The following is a 24563-nucleotide window of genomic DNA, read 5'->3' as shown; positions in this document are numbered from 1 at the left end:
GCCAAAACGATGGTACAAAAGACAGGAGTTTGTAGTGTTTTGCAAACTGATCGTCAACTACAGGGATATGTAATCAGAAATAAAGATACCCATTTACAATTGTTTTCATTTCAATTTCAATTCGATATCATGTAACTTCTGTTTGAAATATTTTTTCATATCGTTCGTATTTTTCTAGATATTTGAGCATTTTCAGCTAAACAGGATATATTGTATAATAAATAATCGTGTCGCGATACGTAAATATTGAATGTGCTTTAGCTTCCGCTTATAATTTGAGGAAAACAGTCACAGGAGATTAGTCTATTTTCCAATCGCCTGAAAATGTTCCCGGCAATGCGACATCGTTTACAGTAAAAATGTTAGGTCGATGACTGATAAGAAGATCGATAAGAAATCTATGTTCTAGCAAATTTGTGCTCGCAAGCTAAAAATCGATTGCCACTCAATTGGCACTAAAAAACTGATTTACGATCGATTTTGTTTGAAACTTATATAAAGATAGGCAAAGATTATAGAATCTTACGATAGATAAAGAATTTATATACAGATGCCCTTCCTATAATATGATAGTTAGGTTTCGAAAAATGTTGTAGAAATGCGAAACAAAGAACTAATATAAAAGTGGAGGTTAGGTTCCAATAGTTAATAAGTATAGCAATATTGCTGTAGTAAATAAGTATATTTAATAATTCTTTTTAACTGTTTTTCGATATCATAATATACTATAATACACTAATATAGTATTCTATTCTATAATATTATATTATATTATAATAGTATATATAATATAATATACTAATATAATACTAATATTAATAAGTGTATTACAAAAGTATGCTATTTTTTCATAGCCAAGAGAAATATATTTATTAAAACAATTAATAATTAATTCAAAGTACTACACATTTATATATTAATATTATTTATGTTTTAAAAACTGTCATGCACATTTTATATGAAAAATAATAAAAATCTTTGATTTTCTACTTCGATGTAGCGAAGACATTTTCGAGTACAAATGGTTAATACTCCTCGAATTAAGAATAAATTCAAAATTATAATACTTCTAAATTCCGCCTGCAAATCTGAGACAACACATATGCTTGTTCGAATGAACGAAATCGAATGACGCTGCTTGCACTTAACGATTCGTGTTTTTTTTTTTACGGGAATTCCCTCAATTCTCAAATCGTGTTGGAGCGAATTTGTGTTTGTAAGAGTACCATATTATAGAGGGATACCTGTATCCAATGTTATAACATTAAATTTCTTCTCGTTAATATCTACTATATCTCTCGATCATTGCTTTGACCAATTCAGGTATTCGCGTTATTAATAAATTTTAATAAATGTAGGCAAACTTCTCTGCATTTTGCGTTTAATTCATTCGAAATTTTTTAAATAAATTTGAGTATATAATCATACATAACAAATGTATGAGTTTTCACACGCATGCACATACTATATTTCCCTTACACTCTTCCTATATTATAGTATATTCTAAGAATGCAAAATTATGATTCCTGAATTTAAATCGATCATAATATCATCTCGTCTGAAACTATGAGACATTCTAACGTTACTGAATGGGATTTATATAACATTATGTAAAAAATATCATTAAACCTAGTGTTGCTGTAAAACCTATCGTTAATAGTGAGATGAATCAAACCCGTCTTTCCATTCCCGCGTTGCAGGATTGATAATTCCAAATAGTTCGTCATTAGTTACTGCTTTCGGATTCAAGTCATTATAATATGGCTTTAATTGTTGATTAAAGTATGTTCGATTAAGTGTTTTCCAAACTTCCGTTTTTCCGGTTCCAGCAAATCCAACAATGAAAACTGAATGACGAACATGAAGCAATTCCTCTAACTGTACAACCTAACGATTTTAATATAGTTTGGAATTTTACATAAACAAAATTATCCTTCATATTACAATGTCAAATTTCCTCAAAGTTATGTACAATAAACGACTTTAAACATAATAAATATAGGTATAATTATGTATACAACTTTAATACCAGCTATTAAACATTACAACGCAAATCTGTTTTACTCTTACTTTTAGTACAAAACCATCTTCTGGTTGCAATTTGAGATCCAGAGTAGATTGTCGGACCGTTGATTCAAAATCTAAATCCCTTTTTCGCGGAACATCCAGAGCGGGAAACAAGTCGCCTATAGAAGCAGATGAACTAGGAGGTTAACTTAAGTGTATAAACGTATAGGTTAACTTAGAACATATATACTATACATATGTATGGATAAACATTATACTCAATATGATCTTGTTTTTGAGTTATAAAGTCTATTTGTCATTTGGTGGTGAATTAAGATATTTCTTTAATCACTGGAAAATGTACTATTTGAAATAATGGTACGTATTTCTTTTACGCATGATAATATCTCACTTCATTTTAGTTGATTAGCAAAACAGTTTCTAAAGGTGACTCCTTGAAAAGGTATTCCCAAAAAGTAAATGTAAAAGGGAATAAGATAAATATTGTTGTACGGTAATACAAGTCACAATCCAATAAAAAAGAATATAAACAAGTTGGGAAAAAATAGTAAAAGAAAGTTAAGATTCTTGAGAATTGATGGAGAATCTTGCATTTAGTTTCAATTATGTAGATTGTAAATTTGTAAGGCAAATAAGAACTACAAGAAACCAATTTACCAATAAGTCCCATAAAAACTGGAACATCGTCGGTCACGATTTTCGGTATATTGAAATCTCTGAGAGCTCTCATTAGCACCTGATCCTCAGCTCTCCCGGGATCGTCTCTCTTTAATTTTCCTGCAACCACTAAAACCGACTTAATAGCCCGTAGACCCCAATCATAGTGATCTTGCTTCGACAAAAGTTCTCGGCAAAGCTGGTACAGCGTTATGAATTTTCTTGCTAGTAATCTAGCTTCCTGGAAACCCTCCGCTACCAGCATTATTTCGCAAATTAAGTCAAAATCTGGAACTACCATGGCGCAAGGCCTTTAAAACAAAAAAAAAAAAAAAAAAAAAAAGAAAGAAGAAAACAGTGATAATTCTTTCTACAATAAAGTAAAATTCATATATTTGTATATATAAGAAGAAACATTTAACGGTGAATGCGGAAAAATCAAAAATGATGAAGCTCAGGAAGGACACACGAAGAAAGACAAAATTGAAGTAGTACTGGAAGAGAGCAAGGATGAAAAAAGCATCAAGGAGCTTACGTGCCTAAATGTACCACTGCAGAGGTAAGTGGAAGCATGGTAAAGCATGTAAAAGAAGGAAATACAAGGCGAATGTGATACTTAACCAGATCCGAGGAACTAGGAAAAGGAAACTTAGAGATGATCTCAGATTAAGAATGTTCCTGTTTGATGTGCTGGTGATAGGAGTACTCATGTATAGTGTGATACATTAATGTTATGTGTATATCAAATTGTAACTGAAAATTTTATTTTGAGATGATATAAAATCTTATTCCATGTATGATAATTGACCTTCTTCATTTAACTATTACTTGTACTTTTAGTTATTAACTTGTCATATTCTTGAGTTATCAAACTGTGTTATCCATTGATTTCATTGTTATACACAAGAGTAATAAGTGAGAAAGTAAGAAATAAATTATTTATTAATTATTATCCTTAAGTAAGAAATAAATTATAAACAAATAATTCCATTTGTTGAAGCTAAAAATTTAAAAATCATATGTATATTTTTCACTTTTAAAATAATAGTATTAATTATACCAATAAAAACAATAATAATATCTTAGATAGGTATTGAAACAGTAATATTATCAGCGCCAAGCATATTCATTATTAATACCCTATATTAGTAAAGATAGTATTTTTTATGATAATATGTATGATTATGGCAAATGCATGTAAACGTATGTATACGTCCTTCGTCGTTATATTTTGACTCATATTAATTTTTCCTATAATAAATTTATTATATAGCCTCATTTTTTAAAATAAAATGCAGTATTTAACGTCAATATTATAATATTCTAATATGGAATGTAATTTGCTGTTTCGATGTTGGTATGATTATATGTAAGTACAAACATAGATGATTTAACGTACCTGAACAAAGTTTTTAAATTTTCGGGCAATTCCGTCCTCCCGGCATAACCAGGATTCATAGTAATGAACATTCCGACAGTGGGAACGAGATTCAGTTCTTCTCCGAAGAACAAAAATATCGGTTTGCGGCTTTTCACTCCGTCTAAAACTGATTTAACTTGCACAGCCACCACCGAAAGTACCTCCACCGAAATTCTGTTAAATTCATCGAAACAACCCCATGCCCCTACTTGAGCAAGACCTTTGTAAATGTTTCCGCAGGACTGAAAGAAAATGATAATATCACTTACGTTCAATCAACATTTGAAACGAGAAAATATATCTTCACGTAAAGGTCACCAGAAAGCTTACTATATGAAATAGTATAAAACAGCACTTTAAATCTAAGTACCTATTAAGTTGTATAAGAAGTTTACTCGTATTTCTTTAAAAAAGTATTAAATATCGCTACATTTGTTTTACGTATGTAAGATATATTTAATCAAAGGTAATTCTTTATCCCATCACTCTGAAGCTTCCATTAAAAAATCCTAATATATATAATACATATGTACATTCGGATAGCCTTTCGGTCAAGTCGGAGAAAGTCGTGCAGCCTCGGACGAAATATACGTGACCGTAATTCTATTCGAGGTTGTGTTTGAAATTGATTATTACGTTCATAATGTAATCTTTGATACTCGGTTTTTTTAGGCAACCAAATACTCAACAAACATGTGTAAAATCTTTCTCTGTATAGAAGTATGAAATAAGATAATTTTCTCTCGAAGAAACAAAATTTGAATGTAAGAAATGCAATTGTTTCTGCGACTTTACGAGCGAGAGATTATTCTCAACATCGGGTGCTTGCTACGTGCTATTGCTACGAAATTTGGAACAATTGGGTTTTCTACATTCGGATTTAAAATTGACTGTATATTTGAATCATTATTAAACATCCAGTAACTATTTCTTTTCTATGCATGTAATTAGTATTGTAATATTAAAAAGTAATTTGTTAATAGAGTATATTTTTCAATTTCCATGAAATATGAATAAAATTTATATACTTCCTATAAAGTAAATTAAAAACAGGTTACATCGAACGAAATTTATTTCAAATATATCCATTAGAAATATTATTATTTCACAGAAAAATTATCTTATTTCAAAGTTTCATATAGACAAAGATTTTGCATTTGCCTGTTGGGTATTTGATTGCTTAAGTAAGCTGACTATCAAGGATTGTATTATGAGGATAATGCGATCAATTTTATTCTAAACACAATCTCAAATCGAATCATGATTATAAGTATCGCGGTATCTCGTCCAAGCTCGTTCGTTTTTTTCGATCTGGCTCGAAAAAGCCCAAAAAAAACTACCCGAAGCAACGAGGCAACCTGAGTGTACGTACGTACGTAACCACTCGAATCTGCTCGAATTTTTACGGCCCAACCCGAACATGTCCGAATTTGCCCGACCTCTTTAGGCCCAACGCGAACCCGATATATCCTGTACCGACATACTACTTTGTAATTTAATATGTAATCTGCCTTTACACTCATGAACAATTTCGAGTAAACTTATAATATTAGTTCTTTTTTTACTATTAAATGTAATAAATATAATTATAATAAATTATGATTATAAACAATATTTATTCATACTATTTGTCGTATGTTCATTCACTGTAGCTAACATGAGTAACGTCTCTATAATATCGTTAAAACTGCAACACCAAGAGGCGAATAAACTTAATGCATAACTTAACACAATTAGATACTAACACTTGGACACTAAAAATAAAACATTGTTGGAAATTCATAATAAAACGACTATTTGATGTACCATATCGGAACACTATCTTTTTTTATGCAAAATGAGTCACATAATATGGGAGTACAAGTATTTATGTTTCCATAAGATAAATTTGGAGTTTTCAGACTTCACTTTCGTTCGTGCAAACGTAATGCTATATTAAATTCAAAACTTAAGATTCAAAACCACAATAGCAAACACAATGTGTCTCTTGTAAACATAAAGTAATTTTATTAATATAGCTTTAGATATAAATAATTGTTTAATATCTTTTTTATTATTTTTTATTATTGTTTTATATCTTATTTACGAGATTTGTAATAATTTAGGTACTTCAGCTATGATTTATACGAGGTAAATCACAAAAATTTCAAAATCACATGAAAATTTATAGAAACTTATGCTACTTTATAGAAATCGATAAAAAATTGATGTAATATCGGAGAAGACGTATGATACTGAAATTTGAGAAGCTTTATTTTACAGTACTGATATTTGAGAAGGTAATTTAGATCTTTAAATATGTGTTCTAAACATGATAATTCCCTGTGGTTTCAATACCTATTTCAATTACCGTACATGGTCGAGCCTGAGAATTGATTGCCATACAATTGCGTAAATCAAATTGTCTGTGTAGTAAATATTGGACGAATTTCAGAAATTCGGTTTCTCATACCTTCTATTGACATTAGCTGTCAGTAATATATCGTTTTATATTGCGTACCACAGAAGGTAATATACCGACATCAAATTGGGAAATCGTGATGGTCATAAAAACTCTTCATAACTGTTCTTAATTGTCAAATTGCATGTAAGTCAACAGAAATTAAATACTTTGGTCGTCTCTTATGTGAGTTACGATAACTGGGGTACGCAGTGAATCTAAGGAAAAGGTTTTCGCGAATATTTCGTTCATCAGAGCGAAACTTCATTTATCCGATACGGTGCACGGACAAGACGTGTCGGATATTTGGCACAGTTGGATAGTAATAGAAATTCGTTAATTGTTCCTTTCCTCGCTGTTATTCGTACAATCGGAATTGAATGTAACTGGATTTTGCTTTTCATCATTTGTATTTTATTTTATTGATTATTTGTATTCAAATTGTATTTTATTGATTGTTTTAAACAAAAATAAAACAATTTATTAATTTAAATGAATATTTTTATCATTTCAAATAAAAAATTTAAAAACTATATATACAATATATGTAATATAATTCTTAATCAATTATTAATTAAATATATATATTATTATTATTAATATATATATGTAAAATTCATAACGTATAGCAATGTAAAATTAACAACATTAATACGTTGAAAAGTTACTTGACTCGACGTACTTGCTTTACTAAATGCTTAAACATAATTCACTAAAAACTTAAATACCCAATAAGTAGTATTAGCTCGTTACTTAACATTTGTATCATAATATGTGAAAGTCAAGTAGAGAAATTAATTTGTAGCCAATATACATCTCTTCATAGAAGGAATGTCTGAAACAACTCCAAGCATTATGTAACTTATATTCAGATGCACAGTGAGTTAAAACGTTTATTTATATTAGAGTTTGTTATAGTGAGACATAAATCAGCATGTTATGTCAGACAATAATTGGTATTAGCTTATGTACAAAAAAAAGGTACAAATAAAATTCAATTTTCCAAAATGTTATGTACATTACTTCCATAATATGTAACATTCAACTTATGATTATTAATAATTAGATTTACATTTTTTAGGAAGTGGAAAATTCTGGTACAAGTTGGGAGCATATGAAACTTTTTGCATAGTTTAAAAATATATTGAGAAAGGAATGTGTGATAAAATGAAACAAATAAAAAATGTAACTTGTGTTCTTACTATTAAGCTGCTTATTCATTAATTATTGCAAAATAATTATTTAATATTATTTAGACATATAAAATTTATTTGCTCCATACGAAGTACAGTAGAATTTCCAAAAATGACTATTGTAAAATGACTGGTATAAACTTTACGTAAAATCAAAATTATAAAATAGAATTATAAAACAAAAATACAAAATAAAACTAATATGTTTGTTATAAAAATAGATCTCTACGTTCCAAAAGTTGTGTAAATTTTAATTTCAACGTGGAAGTTTAATATTAAAGATCTACCTATAAAATAACTATGAGTTTACCTTATAATCCATTTGTTCGGAACAGTTAAACACATAAACCATTTGGCCCAATGCTCTCCCTAAATCTTTCGTGGTTTCTATCTTGCCAGTTCCAGCTGGGCCAGCTGGTGCTCCACCCATTATAAGATGCAAAGATTGTGTTAAAGTGATGTAACATCGATCGGTTAATGGTGTTATCACCAGCCGTGGAACATTTCCCAAATATTCGTAATCGTATTTGAAGGAGGCATCGCAGATATCAGCGAAACAATCACCAACTTTGTCGTCCCATCTGTAAGTTGTTCGGTCATTTGAAGCGAAACAAAAGAAGTTAATAAAATGTTGATAAATAATTGAGTAAAGAACAAGAGATAAATCGAGGCAATAAATGACTTTGTCTTTAAAGATGAGCTACATAACAGACAAATTTTCCAAGCAATAGTTTCTAAAAATATCACAAAAGTAAAATAATCTGTAAACAATGACTAAACAAATTTGATAAAAGAATTATGAAATTGAATATGCAATTAACGTAATTATGTGCAATTTTTATGTTATTAAATTTATTCCATTGTTCATCCAATTCGTTCTATTTAATATTTTATTTAGCACATTTATGTTGAAATTTTAAATATATAGTTCATAATCAATTGCTTCATTTATACAGTGCAACCTCTAGTATCTGAAACAATAGGGAGACATGGCTATTCTCATAATTAGTATACCATTCAAGGTGAATCACAAAGACTGAGCCACCCAAATAACTCTTTCAGTTTTTGAGATACAGAGAAACGTTTGAAACAAAGTTGTTTGATTCTGAGGGGGCTATTACGCGATGGAAAACATTTTTTATTAAATGGATATGTTTACGAGTGTTGTAGTATTTTTCGAAAAGGATAATGCAATAACAATTACGAAGAGTAAGATATAATACAAATAAATTATTTCAAAATTATTTATGGACCCCATATCTTTCTCGTTTATGTGACGTTTACCTTTCTCTACCTTAACACTGAGCTAACAAGGAGAGCCGATGGCATATAGTTACATTTGAGCGAAATAACGCTGTGATGTCATTTTTGCTAATTTTACGACCAAAAACCGATTCTTGTCGACAAGAAACTAAGGTCTTCTTGTCAATGCTTCTCAAAACAAGCCTGTTTCATTGTACTATTTTGAATAATATAATATAACGATAATTCATTGTAATTTCAGCATGGTACACATTGTACATATTTTGCAAAGAATCAGTTAGATCCTTTTATAGAAAGATTATAGTCTCTCAAAGTTCTAGGGTAAGTTCCTCACAGTCTGCTTAACAAGAAGATGGTCTAGAAGAAGTTTCTATTCCTTGGCAATGCAATTTTCATTTTGCTGACGAACCACCACTTTCTTTTTGGACCCAGAAATTTGGATCTCCATTTAATTGCTGATTAAATTTCTAAGGTTTCTCGCATAGCTTAAGCTACTCATATTGCTATTTTGCTGATTTGTAGAGGTTACTGATGTACAGCAATATCCACGTCTTCATTGAAATTTAGTCGCAAAGAAACTTGAATAATTTTCAATTGCATGTTCTTGTTTGTTAATTCCATCCATCGTAGATCTCTCAACGTGCGATACAATCTTGCGATTTTTGCAGTTTTTAAATTATCGTTAATGTTACAATTTGGTTGTACGATGTCATGACACATGAATTATATTGACACGTATAATGTCAACTTTATAGCATGACAATGTACGAACGAAATGACATTAAGGAAGGACATAACTACAGATACACTTCAAGTCAATTTGTTTGTTTGCGTGATCGTAGAGGACATAGGCAGAAAAATATAATGTCCGGATAATAGAAAGTTTGCATAGTGGAACGTTCGGATACTAGAGGCTCCACTATACGACCAAATCAATCGTCGTCGAGTTTACCTGTGCCCGAGTTGCGATTGCCACTGAAAAAAAGAATAGTGATCTGCCTTCATCGCGATCATTTTCGCTACAACGTCCCTTGCATGCACGTCGATTGTACAGATTGTCATGATCTTCATTCTATCGCTTTCACTCAAATCTCCACAGAGAAGTACTATCAACGCGTTTAGCTGATTAATTTGCTTTCGCTGATAATCTTTAAACGCATTCTCGAAACCTTTCTCTAATCTCATAAAGGCCATGTTTACTTCAGTAGTCCACCAGATTCGAGTTCCGCATAGCGCGGGTCGAGCTCGATGATCGAAAATCCATTGTTCACTTGGTTTCTCGTCGTACGTAGCTACTGCCTGAGATATATGATACCTTACCGATCTCTTCATCGCATCTGTTACGTTGTTCAACCAAACTTCCACCTAAAAAAATAATAGGGAAAATGAAATATGTTTTATGATAAATGATAAAAGTATTTGCATCAATGTTATTGACACTTCAAACTACTAGAAATTTTAGTTTTCTACTACGGATACATAAATCCAACTTGGTCCATCCATCTCTGCATACTCTGCCAATTTCGACCGGTAATTTTAAGTAACACTTAATTTCTTCCATATTCTTTTTTAAATTTTACTTTGCTTGGTAAAACGGCTGTTGTTTAGAAGACCCACTTCCAATAACTCTAACCTGCATACATGTTATCGAGGTCACCCTTCCGAGTGACCTTCTAAAGGTTTTAGTCACCACTCGTTGTTCGATAAAAAGTTATTAACAGAATAACCTAATTTCTTCAAAACGAAAATGGCAGACCCAGTGATTCTCGCATCTGGAAAATCTTACAACTGTTACAAGCGTATTACCTTTGATTAGCTAAATACTATTTATTTCGTATAATTCAATTTTGAATACCACGAGAGTAAAATGAGTATTGCCATCCATAAGTCAGTGAATTTTTGTATATACATATCTTTTATTTATATCCATTTTGTATCTTTTGTAATTTTTTTACGTTTTTTTTATTGCAAAAAGATTTAAGCACTTGGCTATCGCTTGTATCGTAAATTAGGGATTGTAAGAAGTATCTCAAAATCGTTCCAGATTTCTTTCAAATCCAAAACAATAAGAAGTTAAGCCACGGAGTGGAAGACTCACATTGCTAACCGCGTTAGTGAAAAAGCATATTGCCAGTAGAAAGTTCGAGTCAGTACGTGATACTGCTATACATGTATATACATGTATATATACACATATATTTTATTGCTTCGAACGTTCTATCTTTTGATTGTGCTGGTCGTTTGAAACCAAGTTTGTGTCTTGTTGAGATCTTTTTACTAAGGAACTCAATCAAAAAGAAGCGCGACGGATAATGAGAAACATATAAGACAATGCATAAAACATATAGACTCGACCTGTGGATTGCTTCTTTGTTCCACGTTTTAAACAGAGCAATCGTTACGGAACACGTGGAATGGTAACGATCTGCACTTGTCACTTTGTCCATCCGATTTCTCAACCCTTGCGTCAGGCTTGATCCTTACCGGTAACAAGATCGAAGTAGCGAAAAGCGTATTTGCATTTGGCTATCACGCACGATTAGACGACGAAGGCAGTGCCGGTAGTTACAAACGATCGTTCTATTCCAGCTCTAGTGATATCCGTGATGTATGTTAGGTTTGTATGTTACGACGAGTGTTAGGTTTTCTGGGTAAACCCTAATTTTTTCCCGTATGCCGACGTTGTCGGTAATATATACATATTCTGCTCTGTTTTACCGTCTGTTGTTTCTGCATCTGCGGGTTACATGGACATTTTGCGGCCGATGATATTGAGATAAGGAACGTAAGAGATTTGAAGAGATTTCAAGAGATAGTAATAAATTCCTCAATTGGATCTTTTATATTAATGTAAACATTTATATTCATTTAACGCCTGATTTTAGGTTAAAGTTTGGTTCAGTTTGCTAATCCTAGTCTAACCACGATTCGTATGAAATAAAACAATTACAGATCCAACATTTACTTTGTGTAACTTCTTAACATATTAAGTTTCTTTGGTTATTTAATATTATTATTATTATTATTATTTAAGTACTTCGTAACTACTTAACATCACCGATCGACCCGGAATTTTCTTGACAATTGAAATCATCATATGGAATGATATGCAGTAAAAAATCTAAAAAGCGTGTTGGAAGTAGTACAAAACGTGGAAGCTGGTTAATTCGGTAAACGGATTATAGGATCCCTTTACACATTCAGTCATTATGACAGTTATTTGTATCAGTAGTCAGGAAAAGAAGTTATTTTGGTTTTGAATAATTAAAAAAATAAAATAAAATTCATTATATGTTCTCTTTAGTTATAGCTGTAGAAGTCATTACATCATTGCGGAAAAGAAAGGTAACATGATTACGAATTTTAAAATAAAATTGTAAAACCAGTCATTTTAATTGATGTGGTAGTTCTAGCATTAATAAACAACGGGCGATGGCAAAAACCTTTTAAACAAGATAGGACCTTGATAACATATGTGAAAATGAAGGAGGTAGGTTCCTTAAACAGCAGTTTTATCTAAGAATTTTGGAGGGTTTTTTAAAACATAAAAATATCCTTAAAAAACTGTGTGGTCTTAAACGACTCAGTATGTAGACGACGTTGGTAAAAATAAGGTTGCAAACGGAGGGTTGAAAGCCTACCTTCATATTTATTAGCAGAAAGTACCTTTCCACTGCAATCGCAAGTCCCATGAATAGCCATTCCCTCACCGTCTGTGGCCATCATAACTCTCGCTTGCTTCGTTGGTTTCCCACCATCCATTTTTCAATGTAATTTTGCAATAGAATCGTACAACTTTGACAGATGTCTACAGGCCAATTCAGGATTGTTTCCTAAGGACAAGTAATATATTCAACAAATTTCAAATTCAGTATTAAGTTCATAAAATAATCGTTTTCAAAAGTGTTTTACTTAAATCAAATATTATTATGTTACTAACGTTGTTCTGCAGTATGTTTTGTTCAACTAGGACCGCCCAAATACCTGGAAAAATACGAATGATACAAAGAAATGCTTCAGACGAAAGCTGTATCGTATCAACGGGAACATACTGTGCTTTCATCTATTTGACCTTGTAATGGCCTTGAAACATCCTGTAAAGGTGACATTACAATTCTTAAATAAACGCCGCTATTTTTTATTACATATTCTTGTAATTAACAATCAAACATTTACAAAACACTTCAAACTCACGTCCTTTGCAAAATTCGCTATCGAGATACGAATTTTAACATTTGGTATGCCACCGGCATTGGCATTGCCCAATGTATACCATGGGAATAGATAAAGATGTTTTCCATAATTCGACCATAATTATAATATACATCTATTCGTAATTATAATTCTATTTATAATTGTGAAAATTTATAATTATAATGTAATATAATATATATAATTCTACATTAGTTCTACCACTGATATGTCATTGTCAAAACACAATTTCGCAATTTTCTAATGTTTTTAGAACAGTCAGTCAGTCTTTTCCTTGCTTTTTTTTTTTTTTTTTTTGAAAATTTGGAAACGTCTGAATGTTAAATACAAGAATATGTAATCAAAGATGAACCAATTCATTTGAAAATTTTAATGTCATCCTTACAGGACGTTTCAACATGATCGCAAGATCAAACAGATAAAAGTACAGTACGTGTTCTTCTATACCAAACAGCTTTTGTCTCAAACATTTTTTTCCTGACAATCGTATCTTTTCATGCAGTTAAGCGTCCTGAGTTAGATAGAACATATTATACATTTCAATCTAACATATTAAATATATGTTTTACTCCCTCGATTTTGCAACTGAATTTCGTACCAAATGACAGCTTACGATCTTATACTCATCAACGCGTCAGTTTGCACACTCCGAGGTGCGAACTTTCACGTTAATCGAATAATTCAAACAGGTATTCTTGGAAATATTGCTAACTGTTGACAATTTGTGTTTGTATCTTCAAAATTCAAAATGTCTGATTCAATCCACTGTACGATATATTTAAAGTAGCATTTATGTCTTGTATTTCATTGTCCTATTTACTGCAAATGATGATGATGGATACGTCACATATATTGTATGGGTGCATGTATCCCATGATTTTGACTATATCCAAAGAACCATGCATGTGTCATAACGTAGATGCAACAGCCAACAGTTTGTCATTTTTTCTCAGTCGACTCATCCGTCCTAGTTGCTCTTGTCCAGGTGATCTTGTTATCATCTTCCTTTACTTCTTTTCTCAAATTCCTAAAATATTTTGCAATTTCCACCATCCTGGGATAAAAAAAACAACAACAAAATTCAAATAGTAATTCAGTAGTTATTACACATGTAGAAATAATGTATCCATCTAAGTTTGAGAATTGATTCTAAAATTGATAAATATTTATTTTAGATTGTTAATTTTGAAAATTTAAATTCAAATGGCGAGTGAACAGTTATTTTACATAATAAGAAAAATGTATCAATTTAAACTTAAACGAATTGATACATACTATTTAGATTGTCACTGTCACTTTTGAGAATCTAAGTTCAAATTCACTAACAGCAGTCAGCAAAGCGCCTGAGACTGATTTTCTGAATTATCTGGTCCGAATAAAGAAATAAAGGACCACATACCAAAGCACGCATTGATGAGTACGAGCATGATAGACGCCTAATGCCTCGGGAATTAATTAATGCTTCAACTTGAAAATTTGACGTGACTGATATCTCATCATGCGATATCATTTTGGTAGCAAATTCAGTTTCAAGATCGAGGAAGCGAATATGAGCGAAAAACGCATCACCTTCCCATCGTTCCTTTTTTTTTCGCAGGTAAAGGCAATAAGAATTATTTATAGCTATCGATGTTTTCTAACCATTGCTTAAAATATCAAGTAAATCTGCTGCGGAGATGAAATAAAACCTTGGGTAAATTAATCTCTTTGTTTCCAAGTAATCGGCTAATGCTTTCTCGCAGAAATTTAGTTGCACTTGCAGTTCTTCTAGTTTATTTAAAAGTTTAGGCCGGTTAGTTGCTTTGACGATATTCAAATTGCTCAACATTTCCTTCAGCAGTTTCTTAAAAATTGTTACACGTATCGTTATATTATGTTATAATGTCCTCAAATATGTTTGAAAAGATATTATTTAATGTGTTAATTTCTTTAAACAAATGCTTAATTTAATAAAATTGTGGCATACATAGATAATCTATACAAGTATTATAATTTAATTGTAATGTAATTAGGTAATTTATATTTATAGAAAAGATGACTGTGTATTGCAGTACAATTGAAATGAAGGAAATTCGAAAATTGGAAATAAAGAAAACATTGAAAATTGGATTAGAAAACTTTCATTTTCAGGAAGAGTGCATTAGAAAATTATTCAAAAACGTGAGGACTGAATTGGTAACCGTTGTTTTTTCTTTTGTCATATGGTTATACATGTATACTTATCTAATGACTCTGATTATTAATTAAAATTATTTCAAACCAGCATTGCCAGCCGGATGATACTCTGGCCCAACCTGTAATAATTACAGATGTAACCAATCTGAGTGGTTACATGAATGGTTACATGAGTTAAGTTTAGCTTGGACTATATAAAAATACATCCGCCTTCGTCAGAATGAAACGTAATCGTGACATAAATTGTATTCAAGTATTTTGTGAATATCTCGGAAACTGAAGCCGAGCGGCGGTTACATGCACAAAAAGAAAGTTGTTCAGAATGTTGGTCTTGACTACATATTTCACGATCATCAAAATCGGTGAACTCTTTTTGTTACGACGATCTTTGTTCGATCTGAATGACTTTAGCTAGAATTTTCTAAGATTTATGGTCGGTACTTGAGATTCTTAAGGGTACGCAATAAGAATGTGCGGACATCTGACTGCCATCCCGTCCGCGATGTAGAGAGTCGGCCGACGTAACACTTTTCTATATAATTACTATATTTAATTAGCTTGGTATTATTGCGTTTGATTGAAAGCTTATTACCTATGTATAGTATAATGTTAATTATATTAATATTATTAATAATATTAGAGGATAATATTATACCGTATATACATAATAATATTATACATACAGAAAAGCTTTGTCGAATCTTTAGATAAAAATAAACTTTAACGCGAAGAATTATTAAAGTTTATCGTTTCGTTGCTCTATAACATAATGTTCGTGGTTGTTTCTGATTCAACATCGCTTTCGTGAATGTATGGTTTCTCTAAAATTGTTTGTTCTTCTGTTGCATTAAATTCATTTATTAATCCATTTGCCAGGTTCATCTTCGGGACCTAAATTTCCTTTCTGTTATTTTTCAATTTCGTACAGATCCTCATCAAACATTCGACGTAAATTTTAGCCCCAACTCGTAACCCATTCATTCTTCCTTTTTATTTCTATAACATTATAGCTATCTCTCTCCTTAATGAGTTAGGTTCAGGTATGAGTTAGGTTAGGTTGTACCATATAAAAATGTTATAAAATTAAATTTATAGAAGCTTTCTGCCAATACCTTGACAACATATTTCAAGGTCATTGAGATCCGTGCCCTTTTGTGTATAATTGAGGAACATGCTTTAAAAAATGCGAAGAAATGTATTTATTGTGTGAAAACATTTATAAAAGACACCTAAGTATATTTTTTTGAAAAGAAAGATTTTTCGTATTACGAATGAAATTATCAAAGAAAAGTACGGAAGATGTTAATAAACAGTTAATAGAAGTACATACTTTGAACTCCTTGTCAATTTTTTCAAACCGCTTGGTTTCTTCTGGAAGTTGGCTCCTAATATCTTCAGAGCCAATGAAGATGCTTTCGAGATAACCCCAAGCTCGTTGAACTTCGAACCATGCATTAATCACTGCATCTGCAGTGCTTAGTTTTCTCTGCCAGTCAAGAATTTCACCAAGAAAATATCCAACGAATTTCGAACCCAACTTGTTTTGCAGTTGCACCTATTATAAAGCAATAAGAAAGCGATATAGCACGTTGTCATAAGTTAAATAAGTCAACACAAGCAAATATCAAATTATTGGAAAATAAGCGAATTAAATAGGGAACTAAAAATAATAAAATTAAAAAAATAGATGAAGAGGAATTTCTGAGGATACTAAAGTAAAACAAAACGAAATGTCATTAATATACAAGTAGATAAATCACGCTGTGGTGAAGATCAATGTAATAAAAAGTAAATCGGTACATATAATTTATAAATTAGATACTTACTAACATTGGATGAATTTTAATTTTTATAAAAAATTTTTATAAAATTAAAATTTATATGTATAATGAAATTTAATCTCTCTACACGATGCTGAGAAAAGTTACAGCATACTTTTTTTTTTCTTTTTTTTTTTTTTTTTTTTTTTTATCGTGGGGAAATCCTCATGGACACTCGGCGCTGCGTAGCAACGACCGTGTAGTGTCGGACTCCTACCGACTAAAACCCCACGGTGGTCATCCCGACGTTCGGAGGTGCACCCGGGGTCTCTTGCGAATCACTACCGAGTGCAGCCTCGTCGTCTATCTCCCTGCCGTTGTAGTTGTCTAGGGAGGCATTCCGGCTTGAGTTGGGAAGCTAGGGGGAACCACTCCTCCTAGCGCCACGTCCCCTAATCTGGCGCACCCGGGGCAGCGACGGCGGCGCCGCGCCCCTGCGTCGTACGGAGCCCCTGCGACGTTGATGCGATGATCTGCTGGGATCGGCTCTTCTCTTCCGGTCCCTCTCTGCCCGCTCCTTTCTCTGCATAACCTCCTCGCAGTAGGCGCGGACAGCGTTGAACTCCCGGGGCCCTCGGAGCATGGCCTCAACGACCGCTTCCGGAGCCAACCTCTCGCCGATGTCGAGCTGCAGGACGCGCCGCGGTTCCGCCCACGCTGGACAGAACTCCAGCGTGTGCTGCGCCGTGTCCTCCTCTTCCCCGCAGTGGTGACAGGTGGACGTCACCTCCCGCCCGATCTTCAGCAGGTACTCACCGAAGACCCCGTGTCCGGCGAGCATCTGTGTCGTCCTGAAGGTGAGCGGAACCCCGCCTTGATCTCTCCAAGCCTCCCAATTGGGAAGCACGGCGCGGACGGCTCGGTGTGGCCGCCTGGCGTCCTCCTCCATCAGCTGGGAGCGCCACCGCTCCCAGATCTCCAGCTTTGCCTCTTCCCGGACGTTCGAGGCCGAGAGGCCGCCCAGCGACAGCGCCACCGTCGACGGCGGTGCCCTCAGGTGTTCATGCACCCGACAGAGCTCGAGGGCCCGCAGCTCGAACGGGGGGGACGCCGCCAGCACTGTCGCCGACTCGTAGGATATTGTTCGATATCCTCTGGCTATTCGGATAGCGATCGTCCTTTGCAGTCTCCTCACCAGGGTACGACTGCGACGGTTGGCCATCAGGTCTTGGGCCCACACCGGTGCCCCATAGAGGACCCGGGACCGGATCACTCCCTCGTAGAGTCGGCGGACTCCCGACCCTGCTCCGCCTATATTCGGAAGAAGGCCGCACAAGGCGTTGGCTGCAGCCGTCACCCTCGGGACCAGGAGCTCGAAATGTGGTCCGAACGTCCACCGACTGTCGATGGTGAGGCCCAGGTACCTCATACGACACTTCACCGGCACCGCTTCGCCATTTATGGCCACGGACAAACCATCGGGAGGGGATCCCCTGCGGCGGCGGTCGAAGAACCATAGGGCCTCCGACTTGGCCGGCGACACGTTCAATCCCAGTCGCTGAATAGCGTGCACCGCGCATGCCACAGCGTCTTCCGCGAGAATCACGGTCTCACTCCACCACCGTCCCCCGGCTAGTACCAAGGTATCGTCGGCGTAACAGACCAAGCCCGTGCCCGGGGGCATCGGGCATCGGAGGACGGAGTCGTAGGCCGTGATCCACAAGATTGGTCCCAACACCGAACCCTGCGGGACGCCGCGCTCCACGCGCCTTCTCTCTTCCCCGTTCTTCCCAGTGAAGGTGATCCACCTATCGTTTAGGTAGGCTCCGATGACCTCAACCAGGTACGCCGGCACCTCGAAATGTCGCAGAGCCTCCATTATCCTCGCCCAGGGGATAGAGTTGAAGGCATTGCTGACGTCCAGGGAGACCGCTACCGCCGTTCCGTAGCGGGAAACCATGTCCTCCGCCATGCTCCTCACCCGCTTCACAGCATCCACCGTGGAGCGACCCCGGCGAAAGCCGTACTGACTGTCGTGCCATCCGGGAACCCGCCCCGAGATATGGGCCTCCAGACGGGCGGCGATCACCCTCTCGAGGAGCTTCCCGATCTCGTCCAGCAGGCATATCGGCCTGTACGCTGACGGCGACTCCGGCGGACGACCCTCCTTTCGCAGCAGGACCAATCTCGCCATCCGCCATATCCGCGGGTAGATGCCCTCCCTCAGGCATCGGGTAAACAGATGCCGCACGCGAGGGGCCACCACCTCCATCGTCTCCGCCCAGACTCGGCCCGGAACTCCGTCCGGACCCGGTGCCACATCCCGGGACGCCATCTTCTTAGTCGCCGCGAGAAGCTCCTCCTGAGTGACCTGCAGCTCCTCGCTCCGCTCCGTCGACGTCGTCGCCACCGCTGCTGTTGACGACGTCTCGCCCCCGCCGGAGGAGAGGGACGATCCCGACCGCCCCGCGTCGCTGTCCTGCCGCGGAAACAGCGTCCCGATGACCCTGGCCAGCAGTACTGGATCCATGTTGGCGGTCAGCGAGGGGGCCGCGGGTCGCAACTTCTTCGTTACCACCTTGTACGGCCGCCCCCACGGGTCTGACTCAACCGCCTCGATCAGCTCCTTCCAAGACCGAGCCTTCGCGATCTTGATCTCCCGCTGCAGAGTTCGTCTCGCCTCTCTGTAGACCCCGTAGCAGCGGGAGATCTCCTCCTCGTCGCGCGTCCTTCTACGGCGACGGGCCCTCAGGAATCTTCTGCGTGCCCGTACGCAGCTCGCCCGCAATTCCGCTATCTCCGGCGTCCACCAGTGAACGCTGCGGTTGCGTCCACCGCCCGGGACGGAGCGCGGCATCGAGGCGTCGCACGCCGCGTTCATGTATTCTTGGAGGATCTCCGCCTCTTCGTCGACGCTTCCCAGACTGGTCGTCCCTTGGGCGTCCCAGCTCCACGCCGAGACGATGGCTGCCGCCCGCAACATCTCCCTGTCCCGCTCCTTCAGGCGCCATCTGGGTGGTTGCGGGCCGGAGCGGCTCGCACCACCTCGGGCGACTTGGTTGTTATTTTCGTCCAAGTCCTCCGAGACCACCTCCATAAGTATGTAGAGGTGATCGGACAAGGTCTCGACTCCCTCGGCCACTCTCCAGTCACGGATCCTCGGGTACAGCTTCGAGGTGGCCCACGTGATGTCGACCACGGAGGACCCCCTCCACGCCACGCAGGTGCTCGCCGTACCCTTATTTACCAGCAGGAGTCCGAGTCCCGCAGCCCAGTCTGTCAGCCATCTTCCTCTGGCGTTCGTCGCGGAGTTCCCCCACTGCGTCGAGTGAGCGTTGAAGTCCCCGAGGACCAGCACCTGACGGGGAAAGCACCTTTTGACGCATTCCCCGACATCGTCCAGAAAGTCCCCGAACGCGGCCAGGCCGCTGTTGGGGGAGACGTAGACCGCCACCACCGCTATTCCTGCCCATTCGACCGCGACGTAGCCGCTGCCACGGTCAAGCAGGGCGCCAAAGGCGCCCAGGGTCGGCGTCCAAGTTATGGCCGTCAGTCCGTCCAAATCCCCGATCCAGTTGGGAGCGTCAGGGGAAAAACATGGTAAGTGCCGCCCCGAAAGGCGACTGTGCCTTACCATTTATGTGTGTTCCATCCTTGTCTAGGGGAGTGCTAAACGTCTCTCCTTTCATACAACACAGTTACAGCATACTGTAGACGCTTACTATTAACGCAGAAAGTCTTAATAAATTGAATATAACAATAACGACAGTGACAAAAAAACTGTAACTAAAGAAATTTTACAAGATAACAAATAAAAAAATAGAAAGAAAGTTCATAAATTTTTGTATTGTTTTGTATTGTTTAATTTATTGCGTATGTATTTTGTATTGTGTATTTTATTATTTTATTTCTTTGACGAAGAAATATCTTGAAACGGTACCTGATTGTCCTCAAGGGTTTCAATAGTTTCCTCATCGATTTTAAGAATATTTAATTTCGTACGTTCGTGTATCTCTTTCCCAAATTCGAGCGTACTCCAAGTGTCGTTAAGTTCCTTTAGCACCTTTTCCATTGCCATTTCCTTCACTGATTTAGCAACAATATTTTTAACTTCTTCCTCATATTTGTGCAATTGTAACTTTAGCAAGTCTTCCAATGTTGTATTATCGGTTATGATAAATACCACCTACAGAATAATTAAATTCTATGATAAAACAATTACCTCTAATAATAAATAATATCATATTTATTATATTATATTATATTTATTATTTATAAATATATTATATTATGTATTTCGTATTATAGACAGTAATGTAAGTAGTGAAACTATTCCATAATCATACAGGTTCTTAAATTTTGTGTTTACAAAATTTTTCCATTTAAGGTCTTATTTTCAAGAAAACAAAATTTGAACATGTTTAGTTAAGAACTGGTTTGATAAACGCGCGTGATACATTTCCAAATTCATTTTTCTCGAAAATAAGTCATCTCGCGATAAAATTTTATTCAACACGTTTAACTTATTTTTACATGTAGTTCAAATTCCTACGAAAATGTAACCTTCTATTGATTTCGAATTTCATAACGGAACGATTTGTGGAGAACTTGAGTCGATCTTAGGATCGATACAGAGCGGGATGCAGTTATTACTTTCCATAAATTTTCACTTCATTCTGATATTCAAAGTCAACTGAACATTATATTACATTATAGAACGTTGAATTCGTTTTTCTAGTAACTACAACATAGTAAAAAAAGATATGCGGCGTCGTTTCAAAAATTCGACATATCTTAGAAAATAATTCATTCAAAAATCAAAATATATTCATTTGACAAGTTCCCTTAAATACAATAAATTGGTAGTAGCATACAATTTAGTGACTATCATAGATAGTTATCATTCATTTCTTTTTTTTTTTTTCTTTTTTAGCCGCAACATATTGATAAAGGCTATTTAAAATGATAAGATATCATTAAAAAAGTGTCACAAAGAATTCTAAGTGCATAAACGCAAATTAAGTAACAGAAAATAAACGGGAAACAGTTAAGAAAGAAATTTAATTTAATATTTGTCGATAATAAATTCAAATAACTAAAAATAACAAATAAAAAATAAATGAAAAGAATGAAACTCAATAGTTATATGGATCGTTATCAGGATCTAACTTATGGCTCGCTAACCTCTCAATTTTTGTATCACAATTATAAATTTCACATGTAGCTTTAAATATGTTGTCAATTATTACTTTGTAGGGTTTTTCCTAGATTGAGGTTAAGTTTAATTATAGTTCTAGAGAAAAATTAAAAATACATACCGATAATTGTCGCGACACTTTCGCTAACGTATTTGTGAAATATTTCTGATTGAAATAATACCAAACACGATGAAATTTAAATTTAGGATTGTGCGAATAACCGAAATTATGGTCTCGGGTCTGGATCCGGAAGTTTGTCAACATACAAAGATATTTGGGTCATGTCGGAATCCGATTTTCGATTCGGAATCGGAAGTTTAATTTAGAACGTACTTTTTTTGTTACCTTGTACTGAAACTAAGTTTAAGGTTAACTTGTACTTGAACTAATTGTAAATATTTATTGTAACAATTTAAATGAAATTTCAGTGTTTTACTGTTTTAGTACACTTAAGCAGTGTTTAGGTGCATGATAACAGAACAATTATGTTCTGAATGAACCCTCCGATCCCAAATTGAAAATCGGGTCCCGAAATAGTAGGTGTACGAATATGTTTATACGTCATTAAAATAGTAATCGGCTCAGGTTAGGACCCAAAACTTTATAACCATACAAGTATCATGCTGTTTCTGAATTTTACAATCAGATTTTGTACTTTAACTTCAAGATTCAGAATGATTTTCACATCTTTCTACAATAAAAAAGACAAAATCTCATGGAAACGTTATAAGTTTTCGGGATTCCGACCTAACCTGATCCCATTACTATTTCAAGTACCCGAACATTACAAACTACTGGGATCGCAACTCGATCCCGAGTAAAATTCACACACCCCTAAATTATATCATACTTACGTACATATTTAATAGAAATTAAAAATCTAATAGACAGAAAATAAGTTAGTGACACTAAATAGGGAAACATGTTGCAACTTATATCGTGTCTGATCTTGCTTTAATCAGAAAAGCCTCACGATTACATCGGCGTAAGTTTTAGTCAACAAAAATTAAAAATAAAAACGTTTCATCCTTGCATTATTATTATCTCGCCGATATGTTTTTTTTTTCTCTTTATAACAAGCCGATTCTCGGCTTCTCGGACTGCTCTCGAATTTATCGTATTTCTAATCGTTTTTAAATACTTTTCTTTGTCCTCAATGCCATTCTACAAATAGGTACGAATTATACTTTGCATTTGCCTGTATTTGGGCGTTCGGATCAGCGACCTTTCAAGATCAATTGATCGATTGGCGAAACGAGTTCAATGAGTGGTGGCAAAATGAATTTAAGACTGTTAAGTTTCCTACTGGCAGCAACGTATTTAATTTTTTCATCGAAAACGCAACAAAGAAGTTGGTTCCATGCAGCGAGAAGATACAGGCCTTTGAACTGGATCCTGATATACCTCTCCAAGTTCGTTTAAACAATTTTTCATTTTAAAAGATTCTTTAGATATTAAACAAATTTTAGAATAAGATAATTTAAGTCTTTATTCCTCGACTCGTTTCTAGAACTTCACCCTTTCTTTTTACTGAAGGATCTGCTGTAAATGCTTTACGTAGATCTTTATTATACGAGGAATTTCATTTTAATCGACCACAATCTAATGTAAACTATATGTTATTCGAAGAAGTGTTTCAAGTAAAACTTGTTCTGTCTCAAGGAGGACGTCTAATGACAACCATAAGATTTGTCCGTGTGGAGGACTTTTCAACATCTCAAGGTGACCCTTTTTTTGGATGGAACTGTATATTTTGTATACAGTAGTGCTTGAAAGATATTTCAGTACTAATTTCATGAAATGGAGTGTATAGAAGACTAACGAAACATAAATATAAAAGCGTTACCTTTCCTTGTATTTAATATCATTTTTTAGAGAAAATTAAAAAATGCATCGAATGATGAATAAAGAAAATGTATGTTTCCACTTTAAAAAGTAAAGGTAACATTGAAACCTCCAAGCTACGTCCATCTAGATAAAATCGTCATAAGATTTATTAATAAACCTTTCCTGCCAAATGCTTGCGTCAAGGTAACATTGTCGATATTCTTCTAATATTCGTAAAATATATTGTTTAACGCAAGTTTTATTTGAAACACATTTTCGAATAATATATAGGTTAGCAGATATTTACGTGGACCTATTGAGACGAGACACCCTATATTATACAATTTCTTATAATTTTGATATATACAGAGTGCACAGAAAGATTGAACA

At 35.6% G+C, this 24563-nt stretch overlaps 1 non-coding gene and 1 pseudogene across 1 annotated transcript; both read right to left on the bottom strand.

The window, feature by feature from the left end:
• Window positions 1-1650: 1650 nt before the first annotated feature.
• On the bottom strand, window positions 1651-23780 carry LOC139996430 (dynein beta chain, ciliary-like; annotated as a pseudogene).
• LOC139996781 (U6atac minor spliceosomal RNA) lies at window positions 20738-20844 on the bottom strand. Its single transcript, XR_011802360.1, has one exon. It is a non-coding gene; the product is annotated as a U6atac minor spliceosomal RNA (small nuclear RNA).
• Window positions 23781-24563: the final 783 nt, after the last annotated feature.

The sequence above is a fragment of the Bombus fervidus genome, chromosome 18 (assembly GCF_041682495.2).
Source record: "Bombus fervidus isolate BK054 chromosome 18, iyBomFerv1, whole genome shotgun sequence".
Lineage (NCBI taxonomy): Eukaryota > Metazoa > Arthropoda > Insecta > Hymenoptera > Apidae > Bombus > Bombus fervidus.
This window is presented reverse-complemented; position numbering and strand designations above follow the sequence as displayed.